Source organism: Aethalodelphis obliquidens, unplaced genomic scaffold, assembly GCF_003676395.1.
Source record: "Aethalodelphis obliquidens isolate GAN/ISIS:26980383/991018 unplaced genomic scaffold, ASM367639v1 scaffold3, whole genome shotgun sequence".
NCBI lineage: Eukaryota > Metazoa > Chordata > Mammalia > Artiodactyla > Delphinidae > Aethalodelphis > Aethalodelphis obliquidens.
In genome coordinates, this window is record NW_020837947.1 from 85006724 (window position 1) to 85012319 (window position 5596).

General features: G+C 34.5%; 1 pseudogene; it reads right to left on the reverse strand.

The window, feature by feature from the left end:
• Positions 1-2596: 2596 nt before the first annotated feature.
• On the reverse strand, positions 2597-3671 carry LOC113612965 (dnaJ homolog subfamily A member 1 pseudogene; annotated as a pseudogene).
• Between the last annotated feature and the right edge of the window lie 1925 nt (positions 3672-5596).

A 5596-nucleotide genomic window follows, 5' to 3' on the forward strand; every position in this document is an offset into this window, starting at 1 on the left:
GTACAGAAATGTTCACAGCAACTTTATTTATAGTACCCATAATACGGAAACAAAACATATGTCCATCAACAGGAAAATGGATAAACTGTGGTTTCTAATGTTTACTCTAAGTTTCTGTAACAAAGTTATGGTATAATACTAACAAGTTTTGGTTGGATCCTGTCCCACTGAATGTATTGCTTTCAGTACTACAGAGTACTCAGGATGATGGCAATTGTAGCTTTTTATTATTTTTTTTTCTGAAAGTAATCTCCATTACTAAGATTCTCCTTAAGAATCTGTGACAGTACGCACTAAGTTTTGTTTTATCAGTATGGCATTCATGTCTGGCTGATTCACAAACCTGGCACTTGACTTGATGAACATTCATTAAACAAATATTTGTTGAAATATTAACATCACACAGTTCTTGCGTGCAATATTTAATGGTATTTTTCAATAACTACCTTTTAGTAAATGAATGCGACCAGGAAGCTAAAGGTTCTCCTTAAGATACTGTTAAGAGATGGAAAGTGGATGACAGTGTGTTTAAAGATGGCTCGATGTAGTGTAGTAGGTTTGCTTCTCCTGAATGTTAGAACCCTAGAGGAGCATGGCAAAAATGCATAGAGAGCACAGTGTGGATCCATCACTATTACTATAGCAAGACACATCTGTGCCATATTATCTTTCTTATTGTGGCTTCTTGATGTGAGACAATAATCATTTCATTGTGGTGTTTCTTACTAATCATCAAGCATGTGAAGAAACACTGGTGTCGTAAGTATGTGTAACTGACTTGCTGCCCCAGGTAGGAGTGATATAAACTTTTCAATTTCAAAATGTACAAAAGTGAATTTCTATTATTTTCTCTCCAGACAAAATATGGGTATATAAATTCATTCTTATATCTTTTGAACAAATACAAAAAAGACATTTTCCAGTTTCCTAGAATACTGCAGTTGATCCTTAGCAAATGAGAAAAATAATAAAACCATACTAGGAAATGTGTTCAAAGGAACTTGAGGTGGAAAAAGATGAACTGACACAAATAAAAAGGGTTTAAAGATGTGTCTTCCCACGTGTTCTATAAATCGCCCTTGATATTGATGGCATCTCACAGTATTTTTGAAGCCTGCCTTGTCTAGTACATTTCTTGAAATATGTTTTCTATGTGTCCTGAACTACAACTTTGATTTCCTATAATTCTGCTCTTTCTGCATCTTCATATCTACAGAATCACTTTGTTGTGAGCTGACCAACAGTGCAGTAAAATAAACCATTTTACTGCTGTCATATTTTTCCTTTTGTCACTTTATAAAGATAATAGTTGACTTTAAAAAAATTAAAAGGATGAGACGAGTCAGTGATTTCTTCAGTTATTCTTCAAAGAGTTATGTGTCATAAATAAATTAATTCCATTGACTTACTGGCAGTATCTTATGGCAAGAAGGGAATTCTAAAAAATATTTTTTTCTATCAAGACAAATATGATATAATTCAACAACTCTTGCCTTAATTTACAACACTGAACCTTAGAAATTGTGGGCAAATATATAATATCATGAAACTGTCATTATACATTTTACATTTCAAGTTATGTTATTAAATAACCCAATAGCATACATGTTATGTTTTAGCCAGTTTCAAATTCTTCCTTGGATCGAAATAAACATAAATCCTATTATAGTTGAGTAGGACAGATAGTTTGATTGATTAAATATCATCATAAATACTTCTTGTTCACATACATGCATCTTACTGCAGTCAGTTTTTTTTTTTTTTTTTTTTTGCTTTTGAATCAGTATATTAAGGAGACATTCATACATTTCAAGAATTGCTTAAATTCTGATATCCAGATTTAAGCTTGTGAACATATGACTTTAAACATACAATTAAAGCTATTCATAATTTGCTATTCTACTAACATTAAATTACAGTTACTTTGGAGCATAAGTTAAATGGTTTAAAGTAAGCCTGTAACACACCTGCAAAACACCTTCCTAACTCATACATGCAAAGTACTTCTCATCACTCTAACTTCTAAGTTACCCTGCTCCAGAAGTGACTACTCTAAACTAAGGCTTACTGTGGTCCAAAGAGAAGGAAGAAAAAAAAAAAGTAACCAGGACCAATAGCTAGATATATTAAAAAAAGATGGCACAGCAGAAGGGAATGCAATCCTACAAGCGCAAGCCCTCAAGAAGCAGCATGTTATATGATAAACCCCTTCTTTAGAAAGGTGTCATTTCTATCACTGATACCACAGGCTAAATTATATAGCATGCCATCTTCAAGTAACAGTTGAGGCAATAGAATAAATGCAGAGGCATCACAATGAATCCCACTTAATACCACTATACAGACCAACACTTCTCTACAAATTCGTCTGACTGCCAGTTAAATACAATTTTAACTTCATAGCTTAACAATTAAGGGTCATACACTGAAGCCAATACATATACCTGGCATTTCAGTCTAAGCTATTCCATGTACATAGCTGAAATCAATTACAAAGTATGGCCTAACAACTGCTAGGGGAAATTTTTTAAAGTAGTTTTTACAAGTATTAAACTTATCTTGCACACTGAAGTCATCATACATACAGGGCAAAGTCAGAGCTTTTATATTCGAGTTTATTCTTCATTTAACTTTTAAAACACTACTATAATTGATTATTAAAACAAACAATAGCAAGTAGTGAGCATGTTATGATTATAGTCCTTCACTCAATCACTACTGCAGATAAAATGCCAGCAGTGAGTGTTATTCACTGGCCCCATTAGGAGGTCTGACACTGAACACCACCCCGAGGATGATGTTCATCATCCTCATATGCTTCTCCATTGTAATGGCGCCGTCTTTCCTGATTTGGATCAAAGTCCACTAGTTCTACCTGGTCCATTTCATCAGTCTCTTCTACTTCCTTCCTCTCAGGTAGGAGTTTTTCCAGCAAAGAGAGTTTATCCGGGGAGAGAAAGCCATTCTCAGGAAAGTTTACCTTAAATTCAATGATTAGGCGACCCTTTTCATATGGTCTACGATAAATTGGCATGCCTTCATTTAGCACACACTTGATATCTCCATGCTTGACAATCTGACCTGGATGAGAAGTGATGACTATGGTTCGGTTGTCAAGAGTAGATATTGGCTTTTGGAAGCCACACAATGCCTCAACCAGCTGTATGTCCATACACATGAAAAGGTCTTCTCCTCGTCGAGTAAAAACAGCATGGTCCTTCTGATCTAAAACGATGATAATATCTCCTGGCTCCAGTCCTGGTTCTTGGTCTCCTTCACCATGGAATGTTATCTTCTAGCCATCTTTCATGCCTTTGTCAATATGAACTTCTAGAATTTTCTTCTCTCGAACTATCTTCCTTCCATTGCAGCTTTTACATCTATCTTTAGGACTGATCCGCTCCCCATGGCCCTGGCACTCCATGCAGACAGACTGAATTTGCTGAACCATTCCAGGTCCTATCTGATGAATTCTTATTTGCATTCCAGTACCTCGGCAATTGGGACAGCACTCTACTGCTCCTTTCTTACCACCTCGGCCTTCACATTTGTCACAAATCACATTCTTTTGCAGAGCTAGTTTTCTTGTTGCACCATTATATAAATCTTCTAAGGTTACTGTGAGTTGATGCACGACATTTTTACCGGTGAGAGGGCCGATGCCGGTATGGGGGAGCGGGAAGGAGCGCGTTGCCGTGCGCAGCTCGGGCAGCCGCCGCTCCTCCACCTTTTCACCGAGCGTTCTGGAAAGTTCCCTGCAGTCAGTTTTTAATATTAACATTTAAAATCAAAGCAAAACTTGATTAGAATGACTTAGTAATTCTATAACTATTTCCAAATTAAATGTATAGTTATGGTTAAGCAAATAACATTTGCGTTATTAACAGGTAACATCATACAAAAGCTCTTCTGTTCATGAATGGACTGATAGGATAGATTGTGAAATGATCTAGGACATTAGTCTCCTAATTCAAAATGTATATTGCTCATTTAATAGTTTTGGGGGATGGTGTTATTTTTTCGTGTGCACTAAATTTCCCTTCTTCCACAAACCTTCCATTGTGAATCTGCATAACTGAAAATGTCTTACCTTTCACTTTATTTTTTTGATTTTCTTCATTCTTTAACAAATTACAGTATACAATCTAAATATAAATGTTTTAATTTTCAAACAAATAAAAATATAAAGATTATAATCCACTAATTATGTAAACAGCCACAAATAGTAAATACAAATATGTATTGTATTAGCTTCAGGCTTTTAAATAAATAGGAAAAAGATAGAAATTTCTCCCATTACCCTCCTTGGTCCATTTTCACCCCTGTCTTTCCAAATATATGCTTAATGAATCTAATTATATGGAATAGTTTGCAAGATTTGTCTTTAAGCTTACATAAATTGTTATTATTACATAATTCCTTGTCTCATCTATCTTTAGGTATTTATATCCATATTGATACAGAGGGGCTTCATTTACTTACTTTAACTACTGGATTATAATTTATTTTATTAATATACCTCTCAATATATCTACATCCCATCAGATAGACTTTTTTTTTCCAGTTTTCTTCTTTACAAAGAGTGATCCAATATACATTCCTATAATGGTTTTCTATGGCACATTTGTAAACATTTACGTAGGTGATATACCTAGAACTGAAAGCTTATTCACACATTAGAAACATTTTAAATTCTATTAGAAATTCTCTAACACACTATACAGTGGTTGTACTAATTTACCCTTTCCCCAACAGTGTATGAGAGTTTCCATTTATTCAAAACCTTTCCAATATATTATTTACTTTCTTTTAAATTAATGTTATACTTAAGGAGTATAAATTTGTATCTCAATATGTTTCTCCCCACCCTTTCTTGCTTTTCTGATTACTAATAAGATGACACCTTTTAATATATTTATTTTCTGTCCCTACTTAGTTCATATAATTTGATATTTGTCTACAGGATGACTTGTTTTCAGTGATTTGTTGGGTTTTTTAATACATTGTGGATATTAATTCTCTTCATCTCATGAGACAACTATTTTAAAATTCAGCTGCTAATCTTTTAACAAAGATTCAAATGGAGTCTTCATTAAATGCATGTCAAATCCCTAGTTACTGCTTCTCCTAATATCATTCTGCAGAGATCCATGCAATGCAGAAATGTTAGGTTTGCTCTCCTTCAGGAGCTTTCATCAAAATTTCACCAATACCTCCTGGATGGACAGGAATACACTGTCCTTGTGTGTTAAATCTCTGCTTTACATCCTGTCTTTACCCAGCTCTAGGGCAGTAGTAGGAGGGATCTGAATTTACGAGTTGTGAGAAGAAAATAACTTGGAGTTTAGCTCAAAAGAAGTCTTTCCTACTGGGCAGAAGTAATTGATTCTATGTCAGTTGTTTAATGACACCATAAGGCATGCACCCTACCAACAAGCCAGCTGTAGTAGCCTGGGGCTTTGCTACTTAACTTTTTCACATACACTATGTGTGGACTACATAAGTTTTTTCTTCAATGATATTTCTAAACATTTTAAATTCTTCTGTGAATGCTTGGGTTTTACTGAAGTAGATAAACTAGTACATTTAATGGAAA